A 17649-nucleotide genomic window follows, 5' to 3' on the forward strand; every position below is an offset into this window, starting at 1 on the left:
GTATGTTTACTTGTATAATTAAGAGCATTCGATGCATGAAAGCCAGGATGGATGGCCCTTCAGAAACAGCAATGGGAGTAATGATTCCCTGAGGGTACAGGAAGAAAGGAGATAGGAGGGGGGGGGTAGGGGGAGCTGATAGCAATGACTGTATAACTCCAATCTAGGGGAATGAATAACAGAATTGCAGGTGAACGGATACATTGGATGGTGTAAGATATGGATATACATTAATAAGGGTTCCTGGAGCGTGGGATGGGGAAAGGAAGGGTTAAAGGCGAGCCTATATCAAAGAGTTCAAGAAGAAAGAAAATGGTCTGAAACTGATGTTGGTAGCAATTGTAACATCCTGCTTGATTTAATTGAATTATGAATTGTTACAATATCTGTAAGAGCTCCCAATAAAATGAGTAATAAAAAAGTTTCACACTGTAATTCTTATCTAATATTATTGGCCATACCTGCCATGAACGATGGGGTGTAATACCAAATCCCTACCCACAAAAGATAATTTTCTTTCCTTCAAAGAATGTTCTGATGTTTATGTTTTTTTACATCACTACAATGGAATTGAATATAGGCCTCAAACGTAAATTTACCTCATCTCCCTCCAATAGAATTATATTTAGAGAAGTGGACTTTATATATAAAAACTCCATGAATCTCATAAAATAAAATTATGTCTTCTTCAAATATTATAGAAATTGTAACTATATTTTCAGGGACTCAAATCAACCCATGAAAGTATCTCACATTTTCTTATTTCAAAAATGAATAGGTTGGACCAGAAGACCCCTGGATCATTTCCAGTTCTAAATTTCTATATCTACTCTAAACGCCTTACTATTAAAATCATCCCAGCGTTGTCTTGCCTGGACAGGAGCAGAGATTTGACTGTGAAGCGGATTTCAGGCCAGTGAACCATCCAAGCACGCAAGGACCAAAGAGAGGAAAATCGTTGACATGTTAATTTTGCTGTGCCTTTCCTTAGTCCCTCATAGAGAAATATTCATCTTAGTGATGTTCTTTGGGAGCAGAGGTTGGCCAGTCTGTACCTTATACTTGGATTGAGGAGGTAGTTGCCCATAACCCACAGGTGAAGGATCTTTCTAGGAGCTTCTGCTCTTTTCTGGAATGATTGATACCAGGTCCTATTCTACTTAGAAGGAAGGCAGGTTTAGAGCAGGGAAACCCTGGATGCTAGAAAGGCACTGAGAGGTGATGGGGAGACTTGCTGGTGCCATGGCACCGCTACTGAGCTCTGACCAAGGCACCCTTTCATTATTTGGGAAAATATTAAAATTTCAGGAAGAAGAAGACTCTTTTATCAGGACTTTCAGCAATGCAACTTGGTAGGAACATTGCCTTAGTGCCAATGTCAATATGTGATTTGGCTTTTTCTTTGTTAATATTTAATATTGCTAATATCATAAAGAGAGCTTGGCTGTATAGTAGGATTACTCTGCGGACGGTGATAGGATGAGGACTTGAAATAGCTACCCTCTTCTCATTCTGTGAGAGTGTTGACTTGGAATACAAAAGATTGTCAGGGGAAAATGGCATTAAAAGATAATGGATTTTTTTCCATGAGCTTTTGGAAGCCTCTTCATACAAAAGAATTTGAAATGAATTTGTGCCACTCCATGCTGTGAGTTATCGAGGTAGGACTGTTCCAAGTCCAAAAGATACTAAAACCAAGACCTGGAATACATCACATCACCGCTTCTCTCTATTTCCATTTCCACACCGGTCTCATGGGAATGATTTTGTTAATGGTGGCAAACTTGATATGAAATGTATTAATAATAATTAGTGGTGTCCACAGTCACACTTTTTGAAATGGCAACTTAAGGATATCAGAGAAATTAGGCAATTCCTCCAGTAATTAATCTTCTTCTAGGGGCTCACTTATTCAAGATGAGATTCTCACTGCTTATCTGAATATGTCAGCTTTATGATACCTACCCACTATGTACAATGTAATTGGATTGCACAGGCATGTCTGTTGTAAGTTGCTGCCGAGATCATCCTGACTTATGGAGAACCCATATGTACAGAGGAGAACTGCTCCAGGGTTTTCAAAACAGTTACCTTTCAGAAGTAGATTTCCCTGCCTGTCTTCTGAGGCATCTTGACTTGTTAGCCTTTCAGCTAGTGGTAGAATACTTAAGCATTTGCACCACGCAACAGATTTAGATTTGGTTGGGAGAACAATACTAAGAATGGAACCCATCAGTCTAGAGAAAACTCGAAGTTCTCAGATACATTCTCTTTTGGGAGAACTACCAAGGCTTTGGATGTTGTGATGCTAATTAACATAGCAGGGGTTGGGCTAAACAAAGTATTCTTTAGTCTACTAAGATTTTAAAAAAACATATTTTAATTGGAAACAGGCTGTCCTATAAATTGTCATCATGTACGTTTCCTGTAGTTTTATAGCCTCTAATGAAAGTGCTTATTTGGGGATGGAAAGGGAGATTTTCAATATATAAATGACAGAACGAGGTCTCACAGTATGCAAGTGGTACTTGGTGACCCTTTGGGAAGGAACTGAGGATGTAGGCAAATGCCCCTTTCGGCAGTTTGTCCTTGCCTGGCCTGAATTAATGATTGGGTGTGAGTCACCAGGGAAGTAAGATTGTCTCTAAATGAGGTGACTGAAAGGGGCTCCCAGAGAAGGGGAACCTGGCAAGCATTAGGAAACAAACTATTCTTAATATTTTCATAAAATTCATCAGAACAATTGGACAGTCCATTAAAAGTTGGCATGTTACCAGCCCCATTGAGCTAGCCAGCCAGTGAACCATCTGCCATTTGTCACAAAGGACGTTCTGTCCTAGATGCCCAAAGCAAACACCATGTAGCAGTGTTGATGATGGAATGTGTGTCAGTGGGAGAATGGTATACCCATGAGCAAGAATGTTCCACACATTCTTTTGGAAGTTAGTCTAAGACTTTCTGAGCACCATATCTTCAGTCTTTTTGAAGCCACATAGAACCATAACAGGAGACACTTACAGTTATTGTATTGAAGCTCCTCATTTCCTTGAAGAGGACACTCACTAGGCAACTGGCTTGTCTAAAGATGCACAGCATGTCTTTGGTTTCATACTCTGATGATCTTCCTATCGTAAAGAATGGCTCCCCCTGACACTTGTGGTAAACATATCACTTAGGGCATTTGAACTATAGGGGAGAAGGCCTATCATAGCAACCACTGTAGCCACACAATAGCACTTTGCTTAGGCTGTTATGGTGGTCATAGCCAAAAAGAACAAAAGCTTTGTTAAGGAGTCAATTTCACACGGCACATTCTAGACCCACAGCATTCTAGCAAATACATTCATTTCTTTCTGTCATATCACTTGAGAGGTTTTGAATGATAACTTTCTATCAAAAGAAATGTCAAAGTCTTTTCCTGATCACTTCTAATCTGGGTCATATAACAAATTGCGATCATGTCGGGAAGGTAGATATAAAATGACCGTTTAGTTGGGCAAGGTGTTCTTGTATTAGGGGAGTGCGCATGAGGAGGCCCAATGTCCACCTGCCGCCCCACTACCAAACCAATAAAAAAAATTAAATAAACTTAGTTTAGAAGAAAAAAACAAAACAAAAAACAAATTGCATAACACTACCTACACTGTTTAGTGCACTCCCCCTGACAAAGAACAGTAAGCACTGTCTGAAAGGTAATTTGCTTCTTGAACACATTTCTCTGCACCCAACAACTCTGGTGGTCCGGAGAGCTTCAGGGCGGAAGGCAAAGGCTCACAATGGGTTCTTGGCAAAAAAGCTGTTGGTACTTTCCCTGTGTGCTCTTTTCTATTCCCAGATGATTTTTCTCCTGGACCTCCCTGCCAAGGCTAGCCTTGGCAAGTGTCTGCTGTATAACACAGGTCCACAATCACACAGCAGCCTGCTTTGATTCAGGAAATACTTGTCAGACACAGATTTAGCGTATAGCTGCATGGGATGCATGAGCTAGAGGAACAAGCCTTCTGTTCATTTTCTAAGTTCACTGTCCACTGGCACCAAGTGCTTTCAAGCATGTGTTGCTTGTTTGAAGATGTATATTATTTATATGTTGTAATTCACGGAGCCTTCCCCCCTTGCTTGTAACACCTCATTAGTCAATCTTTGGAGAAATGAGCTGTTTCACATATGGACACTATTCAGGTAGCAGGATGGTATGATTTAAACATCAAGGCCTGGTTTATTTTAGTTTATTTTATGGACTATTGCTGAAGTAAATTATATATGCACCTACCTTCTATATTAAACAGAGAAAACCAAGTTGACCCGTTCTGTATTGCTTTAGGGTCAATGTGGGCATCGGTCATTTAATTGTATGCTAACCAGAAGCTATTGAGGGATATGACAAAACTCACCTCATACCCAATGAGCCTAACCTGAGGCACTATATGAGTGTTGGCACCTGCTTTGTAAACTTTTGTGTGTGTTTGTCTGGATGTCTTTATTTAGAGCTACCACTGTTGATGTTTATTGCAAACATATTTTCCGTCTTTGTTCTTTTGCCTGCCACAACCCTCCTCTTTTTTTTTTGTTCACCATTTTATTGGGAGATCTTACAGCTGTCATAACATTCCATAATTCAAATAGACCAAGCTAATTGTACATTGCTACTACAATCAGTTTCAAAACATTCTCTTTCTTCTTGAACTTTTTGATATCAGGTCTCCTTTATCCCCTTCTTTCCCCACCTTTCCCCCAGGGACCCTTATTATTATATTATTCTATTAATATATATTAGCCATATCTTACTCCATCTAATATATTCATTCACCTACAATTTTGTTATTTTCTCTTCTCAAGTGGAGTTATACAGTAATTATTGCTATCAGCTCCCCCACCCCCACCCCTGTCTTCTGGTAGCCTCAGGGAATCATTACTCCTATTATTGTTTCTGAAGGGTCATTCATCCTGGCATTCCTGCACCAAACAATCTTAATTATATAAATGAACCTACATCGGTCTAACAGTATTAAGAGGTGAAACATAAGCCTTAATAGGAAGAAGAGGAAATATTAAAGAACCAGAGGATAATTATGTGTTTCATTAGTGCTATACCACACTATGAATTCTTCATCGACACTTCCACCTCAAGCCCACACACGGCCTCTCTGTTAGGGACTGTCAATTGTCTCACAGGTGGGTTTTGGGTTTCCACTTTGTCCACACCCCTTCACATAAATTTGATGGCTTGTTTTTGAACTTCTGATACCTATTCCCATTGACACCTCATGAAGCACACACAAGCTGGTGTGCTTGGTATATGTGGGCTTTGTTGCTTCCATGCTCAATGGCCGCTTGTTTGACTTCAAGCCTTTAAGACCCCAGATGCTATATTTTTAAATCTCTGGGCTGTGTTAGTCTGGGTAGACTAGAGGAACAAATTCCTAGACATCATATGTATACAAGACAGAGGTGTATTTATAAGAGCAATTGAATATTGAGGAAATGTCCCAGCCCAATCTAGATCAAGTCCATAAGTCCAATATTAGCCCATATGTCCAATACCAATCTATAAAGTCATCTTCACACTCATGAAACACATGTAATGATGCCGAATGCAGGAGGATCACAGGCCAGTGGGTTGGAAATCTTGTGGATCCAGTGGCGTTGTAAGCATCTTAGTGCTGGCAGGGGTCTGGACATGGCTTCTCTGGTTCCAGAGGTCTGGTTGTATCAGGGTAGGGCCATGTGGCTTCTCCAGCTCTCAGGGTGTAGTGCCATGTGTCTTGTCAGTACAGTGTCTCTCTGGGAGTGAGCAGAGAGTGTGTCTCCCCCCTCCAAGAGGGAAATACAGGAGTTCCCAGAATTCTCAGGAGAAAACCATGCCAACACAGGCCTCATTGGCTATGACCCGATTGACAGACTAGACTCCACCTCTTCACTCTGAATCCTCTCAAGTCTCAAATTGACACCAGCTTATATAACTACCACATGGGCACATCAGCTTTCTTCACATTTACTTATGCACCCATTTTGTCTTCAGTGATTGTGTTGGGAAGGTGAGAATCATACATTGCCACATTATTAGAACAAGAGGTTATTGTACTTAGGTGAGATTTTAGTAGCGGCCCAAAGTCCATCTGCTCCCTTGTTGAATGTACATATATGTACATGTATAGACAAATACACCTTATTTACATAATTATAAATGTACATATTTCTACATCTGTATTTATATCTATATATATATACATTTTCTTTCTTCTTTCCACTTTTTCTTTTTTTCCCTCCTGCCCCATGATCATGTTTACGCCATCTTTCACCTCTCAGTAATTCCTCTCAGACACTTTTTGATTGATTAATCCCAACCAGGAACACCATACCCTCCTCACCACCAATTTTATAACCCTTGCTATTCCCCTGTCTCTGTCATTATTGGCTAAACACTCACCTCCTCTCCCCTCCTCCCCTCCCATTCCCCCCAACCATTAGTCCCATTGCTGTCTCCAAGAGATTGCTTATCCTGCCTATATTACATAGATATACGAGAGAGAGCATACAAATAGTTCCAAGCCTGACTGGTGCCTGACCCAGAGAAATGAATATCTCACTGTTAAATAGTGAGCAGGCCCTGTTATAAACGCTCAACACAGTCCCCTTCTCTTTCAGGGATCCATAACCCAGGACCCGCTTACCTCACAGAAATTATACCCATTTAGTCCTCAGCCTTCATGTCCCAAAGGCGTGCATCCTACAGATCCTCATTGCTCTTCCAGCAGTCAGGGATGGAGCGGTCTAGTGCCCCCCCTCCCCCAGGCCCATTTCACCTTTAGACTTTCTGTGTGGGCCCCTTGTGAGTAACCCCCAGCCAGTTCAGGTGGAGTGCCAAGTGCTGCCCCGTGAGTCAGAAGTCTACAATTGGGATTCCTCAGGGACTTCATGGCTTCGCTCCATCACTGGTCTGTTGCACTCCCCTCTTGATTTGCTTCCATGTTGGTGGGTCAGACCGGCCGCTCTCCTAGAACTGTATCTTCAGGGCCATCCTCTATAGCACTGTCATCTAGGGAGACAATGTCATGTCTCCAGCTGTAGTCCTCTCTGGAAATGAGCTGGTCCGAGCAGAAATACTGCCCTCAAGAGTTCACAGCCATCTCGTTTGCAATTCTTTTCTCTTGGTTTCCCATCTGTAGCTGGGAAACCCTAACAGAGCATTTGAGAATTGTCTGCAGAAGAGAGAATGCACAGATTTCATAAGGGCCCGAAAATCACTAAAGCATGCAAGGCAAGAAGTGTCTGGATGTTGGACACAGATCATTTGAATGCTCAAAGCTTGTTTCCCTTGCTTCCCTTGTGGAGCGTGTGTTCCAGAGCAGCACTGGTCAAACAATTGAGCTGGAGTCGACTCGAAGGCGATGGGTTTGCTTTGTTGGTTAAGTTATGCAGAAAAAGCCCTGGCGGGCCAGTGGAGAAATTTTCTGCTGTAACTAAAACGTTGGTGGTTCCAACCCACCGGTCTTCTGTGAGAAAGATGTTGGGATTTGCTTCCATAAAGATCGATGTTACGTGCCATGAAGACTATAGTTGTGGACATCCTGTGAGGCAGTTCTGCTCTGTCACCTGGGATGGCTGCGAGTCTGAACCGCCCAGAACAGTGGTTCACAACCTTCCTCATGCCACGACCCTTTAATACAGTGCCTCATGTTGTGTGATCCCCAACCATAAAATTATTTTCGTTGCCACTTCATCACTGCAATTTTGCTACTATTATGAATTGTCGTGTAACTATCTGATATGCAGCATGTATTTTCATTGCTACAAATTGAACATAATTAAAGCACAGTGATTCATCACAAAAACAATATGTAATTATCTATTGTGAAATATTTATTTCTAATGACAAATAAATGAAACTTTGTCTTGAAGCATGGCGTAGCCTTAATATAACAACAGTAAACTACATTGCTACATTTTGCGACAGTGTGCGTAAAAACCAACATCTTTTTATGTGTGCTTTCAGATGGTCTTAGGCAACCTCTGTGAAAGGGTTCTTCGACCCCCAAAGGGGTCACAACCCACAGGATGAGAATCGCTGCCCTAGAATAAAATAGCTTCTGTTGCTTAGAAAATGGGACACATTTGGATAAATAACATGGTTCTATAATTAGGTAAATGCTGAGTTACTCTCTCCCAGAATCTGTTTTATAACCCCTTTTATCAGGGGTTGAGAAGGCATTTAGCATTTTCTAGGTGTCAGCAAACCATCTAGCACTGGGTTTAACTTACTATCAGGGATAAATAGCATCATTTTAAAAAAATTGCAGGTGCCATTTTACATAAATTTTCCATTTCTTTTTCCATGTCACACAGCAACACAGTGTTCAGAACAGTGAAGTCTAATACAATCACATGTGGGTCACATATACAATCGAGAATTTTCTAGTAAAAATCAATAGGCAAAATTAGTTTTAATATTTCAGTCAACCCAATATATCAGAAATATGACCATGTCTACATTCAACCAATAAAAATGGTACTGCTTCCATCTTCAAATTTAAATTATGTAAACTTGCATAAAATTAAAAATTCACTTCTTCATCCATAATAGCTACATCTCAGGTGCTCTACCACATGTGATGAGTGACTGCTGGATTTAATGGTACCATGTAGGACATTTTTGATACATTTAAATGTTCTGCAAAGACGGGCTGGCACTTCCAGGAGAAAAGTTTCAAGAGAAATCTCATTAATTTGGGCTCCACTAGTTTGGAACTTATGATAATTATATCTGAGTTCAACTGAAGTTTACAACCTGATCGCTATGGAGAAAGGTTTTGCTTGGCACCTTCACTGTATAAATCAGATCACAGGAGGCATGTTTAATCCACTTAAGAGTATTAAGCATTTTGTGAGACTTTAGCACAACATTTATGCATGCAAAAATATTCTGCTATGCACAGCAGAGTGTCCTGTATTCATTAAAGGGCACCTAACTGTGTGACCTGTCCTTTGGGACATTTTGTTAGGAGTTCGTTATTATGGTGCTGTTCTTAAAAGATTTATAGGTTGAATTTCTGCTGAAATCATCTGGAATCTGGTTTCAAACGTTGTCAGTGTTTCATATAGCTCTTTCCTAATTTAAAGAGAACTTCATATATAGGGACTATATCTAACTTGAATATAGCAAGTGCTCCAAGGTAAGCATCCTAGCTTTCTCACAGGATGGTGTGCTTAAAATAAAAGAAGGCATTTCATAAATTGGAAGATGTGCCTGGCATCTCGTGCATTCATCCAGTAAGTATTTCTTTAATGGTGTTTATGAGCCAAGTTGTATGCTGGATAGTCAGGAAGCATCTGAGAACAGGATCCCTGCCCTCAAGAAGCTTAGAATACAGAGAAGCTGGGGGCAGTAGTGAAGGACGTTCCCCTGGAAAAAAGTAGCATCTAGGCTGAAATCTGGAAGTTGATTACAGCACAGACTGAGTGGCAAGTGTGCCCCAGACTAAGAATATAGCATGTACCGCGTGGAAGAGAAAAGGAAGAACATAAAACAGCTTTGGAATTCAAAGTTTTCCTGTGGAAGTAGTAGTGCAAACCAAAGCGGGAACCACGATGAAGCTGAGGAGGCCAATAGAAGGCAGATCACAGAGAGCATAAGGGGGTTGGAATTAATTTTGTCCTAAGGACCAGTGATCATTGAAAGGTTGTATGACCTGGTCTGGCTTTCTTCTGGCTGATGCATGGAGAAAGGATGGCGGGAAAGATGTGTGTGTGTGTATGAAGCCCTGACATCAGTGATCTCCTGGCTGGAGACACTGGGGGCACAAAACGAGGTAATGTGGGGGAGAGAGGCAAAATTTGATCGATATTTAGAAAATGTCTTTGTTTCCTCAGCCTTCTGTACCAGAGGGGATGACTTAGGCGCGCTGGTGGGATAGTGTTTATGAGCTGGGCTGCCGTTCAGAGTGGATGACTTTAAGGAATAGAAATTTATTGCCTCCCAATTCTGGGGCTTCAGAATTCAAAATCACCGTGTCGGCAGGGCTATACTCTCTCTGAAGGCTCTAATGGAATAGCTTTTCTTGTTTCTTTCTGTTTTTGGCAACCCCAGGTATTTCCTTGGCATTGTAGATGAATCTTCGCATGTCTGTCTTCCCCCTGCATGTTTTTCTGTGTCTGTTCTCTTCATATATAAGGATAGCACTACAATCAAAGTGCAATGTCCTTATCTTCATTGATAACATCTCAAAGACCATATTTCCAAACAAGATCAAAATCCTTCAGAATGGGGCTTAGGACTTCAACACACTTTTTGGTGGTCACAATACAATCCTTAACACGAAGTCAAAACAATAAACTTTCTCGCTCAAAGGGAGATTGGAGAAAAGGGTGAAGAAAGGGGGACTTGGGCAACCGAGTGTCTGTGAGTCCCTGACAATCCCTAAAGTAGAGAAATCCGGCAGTGGAACAGGTGAAGGGACCAGGATGAGTGTGCGAGGTGAGCTGTGATCATGCTGCAGCTCAGGTCCCCACGGGCCTTCTCTAAGTGAGAATGATCAGTAGTCAGTTGGATGGTGAGTTAGTTAATTGTGCCAGCCTGGCCGATAATCACATGTGGGGCTGGTTGAAAGGCGGAGGGATAAATGGGTGGTGAAGCCTCGCCTTTCTAGTTCTCGGGTCTCTTGTTTTGTGATGGTTGCATTGGGTGCAGCTGCCTTAGCAGTTACCTGCTTCGGCTTGCAAGATGGATTTCCTACAAGACATCCCCAAGGAGAAGCCGCATGGATCTATCCCGATGCAGCCCTGGGTGCTGGAGCAGCCATGTGGAGACCCCTGCCAGTGCTGAGATGCTTACACGTTCACTGACTCAGCTTTCCTCCTGCAGTCGGCATCATTGCCTCTGTTTTGTGAGGTGAAGGACTTTGTGGACTGGTGTTGGTAATGGGTTAATGTTGGACTTGTGGGCTTGGGCAGCATTGGGTTGGGATGTTTTCGTGATGCACATTTTCTTTGCATAAAACTCTCTCTTATACGTGAGTTGCTGTGGATTTGTTTCTCCAAAGTACCTAGACTAATACAGATGGATTTATAATCAGAGTCTGCCAAGAGACCCTGGCTTGTGAATTTTAAATGGCAATACCTCAAACCACGTCCCACATGCTGTAGAAGCCCCACGTCCTCCCTAAGCCTTTGCAGATTCCTGCTTTTCCGTGTTGTCTCCAGATCTCAATGCCAGCCTCTACTGAATTAGTTTAGTTGATGGATCATCCCCCTGTCCTGAGTCTGTTCTATCACCCTAGCTGTTGAACTAAGCTCACTGCCAATGCATAACCACCTTATAGGACAGGGTAGAACTGCCCCCTCCTCACCCACTCCCTGAGTTTCCTCCCTCCCCCCCCCAAGAGCGGCTAGGGGTTTCCAACTGCTGACCTTGCCTTTAGCAGCCCCATGAGCCACCACTCCGCCCACAGGGCTCCTGTTGAAGGAGGCCACTTTTTCTCCATTTCCACCAATCTAAAACCCAACCCCAAAGCCGCGAGGATGATTGTGTGTTGTGAGCTTGAGTCATGCTTCGTGGAGATGAAAGGGATTGAGGAGCAGCAAGGCAACGTAACTGCCCACGGAATAGCTATAGTCCTTGCTCTTTTTAAATCGTTTTATTAGGGGCTCATATGACTCTTATCACAATCCATACATAGATCAATTGTGTAAAGCACATTTGTACATTCATTGCACTCGTCAGTCTCAAAACATTTGCTCTCCAAGTTGTATTTTTCATTGTTACATCGCACCCTGACTGGATCATCTCCTCCCCGAGACCCCTCTGCAAGGGGATCTCCAGTGGCCTACTAATGGGCTTTGGGTCTCCACTCCACACTCCCCCATCATTCACTATGGTAAGATTTTTTGTTCTGATGATGCCTTATCCCTGATCCCTTCGACACCCCGTGATCGCACAGGCTGAGTCCTTGTTCTTAAGAACCCCTTTTCGGCCAACCTGGGACTTGCCTGGCCATCTCTCCTTTTGCTCTCACGGTGCCTCCTAGCAACAGAAGCAAACAACAACAACCCCAAAGCAAATGCAAACAGCCTAAAAACCCCCAAGCCTGTCCACTTCCTTTCCTCAAGATGTTTTTGCCTACTCAAGATCCGTTACTGTGTTTTGCTGAGAACAATAAATATCTGTCTACTGGGCTCTTCCTCGGCTCCTGCTTTCATATGGAGAACAAGCACCGAGTGTTTATCATCACTTCTATGGATGATACCCCATTGAAGGGTAGTGGCTACAGTTAGTTTTGATTTGAAACACCCATTTGTTCCCTGTTGTTCCATATGAATCTGGCCCTTGAGAGAGGGCTGGAGATAGAGATTTGGCTGTGGACAAACGAAAGCTTCTATTTAAAGCAGTGTGGCAGTTACATAATCTACAGTCAATTTGAGGAAAGGGGTGGAGTCTAGCCTGTCAATCAGGTCATAGCCAATGAGGCCTTGGTATCGGTATGGCTTTCTCCTGAGGCTTCTGGGAACACCTGTCACCCTGTGAGACATCCCTGTTGACAAGCCACATGGAGCTAAGCTGATGGAGCCAGAGCCCTGAAGCTGGAGGAGCCACGTGGAGATCCATGCCAACGTTGAGTTGCTTCTATTGCTACTGCATCCACAAGACTTTCCACCCACTGGCCTGTGATCCTCCTGCATTCGGCATCATTGCATGTTTCGTGAGTCTGAAGATGAACTTATCGACTGGTATCGGATATATGGGCTAATATCGGACTTATGGAATTGATCTTAATTGGGCTGGGGTGTTTTCTCAATGTACAATTATTCTGTGATCTAAAGCTCTCTCTTATACATGCATGAATCTCCCTAGATTTGTTTTTCTAGTCTACCCAGACTAACACAAGCAGTAAGTGTTAAGGTGATCTCCCAAAGCTAATATAGAAACTGAGAAGAGTAACTGGCTCAGGGCAGAACCAGGTGTCCACAATGTTATGGATTTTTTTTGTCTCTTTAAAAGATATGTATCCGTGAATGTGATTCTGCTTGGAGATAGGCTTTTGAGGCCATGTCAGAATAGGATGAGTCATTAGTCTCATCACTTCCGAGTGGTGTCTTATAGAGAGACAGGTTTAATACATAGGAGTTATATACATATAGGTTCTATGCATATGCCATGTGACAATGGAGGCTGACTCATCTTCAAGCAGCATAGGATCACCAAGAATTCCTAACAACACTAGATACTAGGAGAGAGGCCCACAGAGGGGATTGACATGGCTGAAATGCTAATTGTAACTTTCCGTCTCCCAAACGGTGAGAAAATCAAGTTGGTCTCTAAAGTTACCTACTTTGTGGTCTTTTTGTAATGGAAGTTCTTGGAAACTAAACACACCAAAGTTTATTGAAGGGAACGACAGACTATAAGGGGTTTACAAAGCAGAGAGGCAGAGGGAAGAGCAGAGGACTGTGTTGCCCTGAAAGCCAATGTAGGAAGGGACTACTTCATGTCAGAAATCAATGATGATTTGTTGAATTGAGATTGGCAACAGTGCTGCTCTGACTTCTTTCCTCTTAGTCAACTCACCACACACTCCAGTCTTTCCCCCTAGAGTTCAAGTCTCTACTTCCCTCCACACGCTCATTATATAACTTAGCTTGAGGCTTTCTGACATGTACATGCCTTTTCTCTCATGCTTACAGATTACAGTGTGTCTCTGTATAAGCCTGCTTCCTACCTCAACATTTCTTTGTCTCTCTAAATATTTTTTTAATTGTGAATTGGGTGAAGGTTTGAAGAGCAGAACACCAGTTTTACTTGCAACAATTTATACCTGTTTGTTTTAAATCATTTTACTGGGGGCTCATACAACTCTTATCACAATGCATACTTCAATTGAGTCAGGCATGTTTGTACATATGTTGCCCTTATTCTTGTCGACATTTACTTTCTGTTGAGCCCTTGGTATCATCTCCCCCCCACCCCAACCTCTGGTAGATTGTACATTGTTATTATGTTCATCTCTCACACAGACCACTGTCTCCCTTGCCCCATGTTTTCTGTTGTTCTTCCCCCTGTAGAGGAGTGTATAGTTACTTGTCGAATATTAAGATCGGTTCCCCCTTTCTTCCTTCCTCTACCCCTCTTCCCTCTACCCTTCTGGTATCACTATTCCCACTCGTGTTCCTGTGTGTGTTGTGAGCTCCCGTCTCTTTCTATACCTGTTTCTAAACAGGTTCCGGTTTAGTCTGAATTGAGAAGCAGCACTGGGGTCACGGTAGTTGGGGGTGAGGAAGCCTCAAGGAACCAGAGGAAAATAGTGTGTTTCATCAACGCTTTACTGCACCCTATTTGGTTTCAACCCATCCTCTCAGCGTACCGTAATTTATCCCACTTCCTCCCTGTGTTTCCTATTTCCATCCCCTTTCTGTCCTGTTTGAACTGTATCCTTGTGTAAGTGCTGCTCTTTTAATCTTAACTGGCTGATTATTCTACCATGTGGGTGAATTCAATCCCAGACCTGAAGGGTGACTAAGAACCATCGTCTTGGAAGTTCCATCAGCCTCTATCTTACCAATAAGCCTAGTCTGTTTTATGATTTTGAGATCTGTTCTACATTCCCACCCACCCCTATCTAGAACCTTCTAATGTGATCCTTTTCAGAGCAGTTGGCTGTGGTATCTGGGCACCATCTAGCTCTTCTGGCCTTGGGGTTATGGAAACTCACGTTTTCCTGGTTGCTTAGTCCATTGGTCATTTCCTTTCTTCTTGACTAGATGGCTGACCAACACTTCCCCTTAAGGAAGCTCTGAGTCCTGAATATGAGAAGCTCTAAAGGGCAGCTCTAAAGGGCAGTTAACCAAGTTAATTAAGAAAAAAATACAAATTGAATTTTTATTAATCATTGTTTGGCGCACTTTTTCTTACAAATGTCGTCTCCAGGGTAGTGGTTTTGGTGCTGTTTTCAGGTGCCCTGGAGTTGGTTCCAATCTCTAGGACCCTGTGTACAACAGAATAGAAATATTCCCGGTCCTGCGCCCTCCTCGTTATCGTTATGTCTTAGCCCCTTGTTGAAGCCGCTGGCTCATTCTGCCTCTTCCAAGGCTTTCCTTTTTCTGCCTGCAAGCGCGATGTCCTTTTCTATGGACTAGTCTCTCCTGACAACATGGCCAAAGTACGTGAGAAGAAGTCGCGTCGTCCTTGCTCCTGAGGAGGATTCTGGCTGCACTTCTCCCAAGGCAGATTTAGTTTTGGTGAGGGAGGGGTGTAAAAGTGATTTAGTTTTGGTGAGGGGGGGGGTAAAAGTGATTTAGTTTTGGTGAGGGGGATAAAAGTAGACCAGACTTTATTTATGGGAGCAGATTGCCAGATCTTTCTCCATTGGAGTCACTGTGTGGGTTCAAATAGGCAGCCTTTGGTTAGCAGGTGAACACTTACCCATTTCAACACACATACACACACAGAGAGAAATATTGAACAGGTATTGAATATAGAATTTCCATACCAGTATTCTTTGTACACTCATGTATTTTATATGTTTGAAGAAGTGAATAAACAGTTGGGGGAAAAAGAATAATCTCCCATTTTCTCCCAACCTAACTCTTCCTTCTGATTTCTCCCTGTCTGAGGAAGGCACCAAGGCTGTAGTGCTGTGGACGTCTCAAAGTCGCCTGCCCGGTTGTCTTTTTCTAACCAAGACCTGTGTTGAGTGACCTAAAGCACCAGGCCAGGTCTTCACCCGTGAAGCTGTTCTCATGGATATTCAGCTGTGGGGCCCAGGGCTGAATGCATAGCTGGCACTGTACAGATGTAAAACCTGAGACTAGGTTTTGCATGTAGTTGCCATAGGAAGGAATCAAGTTTGCAGGGGGAGGAAACGGAAGCGAATGAGCAAAGAAGGTGAGAGGCAGGGGATGAAGGAAGGGGCCTGGTGATGTTTTCAATGACCTATTCTCTGCGGCCATCCTATGGTTTTGGTGTAGGAAATACCATCTCCACACAAATTGAGATAGCTGCTAAGCTTCGCGGCATGAGGAAGGTGGAGAACGTTTGGTCTAGGGTGTGAAAGGTGGTGGATTTAGGAGTAACTGGAACCGGGGTTCCTCGCTGCTTGGTCACACCCTGACGCCTCGTCCTTCAAGAGGCTGAGCCCGGAGCCAGCCTCCCTGCCTATGGTTCCTCCGTCCTGCTCCAGCGGCTCTCTGCTTCCAAAGGGCTCTCACTCACAGGCCCCACCGCTGAGCTCGCAGGATGGCAGCTCCCGTGCCGGCCCCTCGGTTGGTTGGTAGGCGCTGGCTTCTCTGTCTCTACCCGGCTGTCGGCCTTTTCAACCAGGCTCTGCGTGAGGGGCCAGGCTTCCTCCGAAGCTCTGTAGCAGCCGCTGAAACGGGTTCTTCCATTGCTCAGCGGTCTGAGCTGTCTCCTCCACCTCCATCTCCGCTGCTAGTGCCTTATTCGTCACTTCAGTGACCGAGAACTGGCATGGCTCTCCTGTGGGTGGGGAGCAAGTCCCAAAGCCGGGACTCAGACCAGGACTGGAGTCCACAGAGTGCGAGCTGTCTCCCATGAGCCTCAGGACCTCCCCCATGCCGAGGCCACATGGGCCCGGGGCCATTCACCCAGCTTCAGTACCGGGGTGGGCATCTCCTTTTCCAGGTTGACAGGCTGCCCTTGGGGGACACTAGGCCTTCGTGTTCTGTGGGCTTTTCTCAGGAGCAGGGAGCATAACCAGGTTCCCCAAGAACACCTCTTCAGGATGTCCAGCACCCACGGCCTCCTGGCGGCTGTACTGAAGGCCCTGGAACAGGCAGGTGCTCCGGGTCACCACCCTGCTGACCAGCTGCTTAGCCGGCTGCTTCCGGAGGAGGCGCTCCAGGTTCCCCCGGTGCAGGTAGTCACCCCAGTTGGCATCGCAGCAGACAGTCCCAGCGCCGCACAGCGGAGGGATCCAGCTCCTTGGGATCCTTGTCCTGGGGTTCAGACCATTCCATCTCCCACTGGTTTGAGGCAACCGGCTCTACCTCCGAACCCGCCCCTTTGTTCCTGCAAACTCCGGTTCGTCATCATCTTGCACGCAGCAGCAGGTCTGGGTCCAGAGCCATCTCCCAAAGGTCCTCCGAGGCTTCGGCCTGGGCTTTCTCCTCGTCCTCCCCAGTGTCTGCCCCCTTCCGGAGATGAAGACGGGGGCTTGGGCACCAGGCCGTCCTCCTGCAGGGGCTGTCTCACTCAGCAGCTGCGCGCTTGCTGGGCTCCTCTTCCTTCACCTCCTTGGCCGCCTCCTCGTGGACAACTTGCGGAAGCAGCTCCGTCAAGGGCATCGCCTCCACAGAGCTCCTTTCTTTTCTTTCAGCCTCAGGTCGCTCCTCCGCAGCGCCTTGGAGAGAGCGGAAACATTGACACAGCCGGGTTGAGCCTAGACGGCAGGTTCTGGAGCCTGTGGGGTCGTCTCGGGGAGCTCCGTGTCCCTGTCCTGCTGGATGGGGCCTCTGCCTCCTGCTTCTAGCTCTCTGCCCTTGTCCTGATGCACCCATCGCCCAGGTCAGGAAACACTTCCCCACGGGTGCCTCCTTGGGGGGTGGGGGGAGACAGCTGCCTTTTCAGCTGTCTGCGGATACAGGGTCTCCCAGGCCTGTGCCGACATCTTGCACACATCTGGCAGTGACACACCCCTCCCCCGC

The 17649-nt window shown here is 44.6% G+C and overlaps 1 pseudogene; it reads right to left on the reverse strand.

Annotated features, from left to right (window-relative positions):
• Window positions 1-16652: 16652 nt before the first annotated feature.
• LOC101639600 overlaps window positions 16653-17649 on the reverse strand; it is a 3298-nt pseudogene continuing 2301 nt past the window's right edge.

The sequence above is a fragment of the Echinops telfairi genome, unplaced genomic scaffold, assembly GCF_000313985.2.
Source record: "Echinops telfairi isolate 266 unplaced genomic scaffold, ASM31398v2 ScPeMD7_7472;HRSCAF=8510, whole genome shotgun sequence".
In the NCBI taxonomy this organism is placed as follows: Eukaryota; Metazoa; Chordata; class Mammalia; order Afrosoricida; family Tenrecidae; genus Echinops; species Echinops telfairi.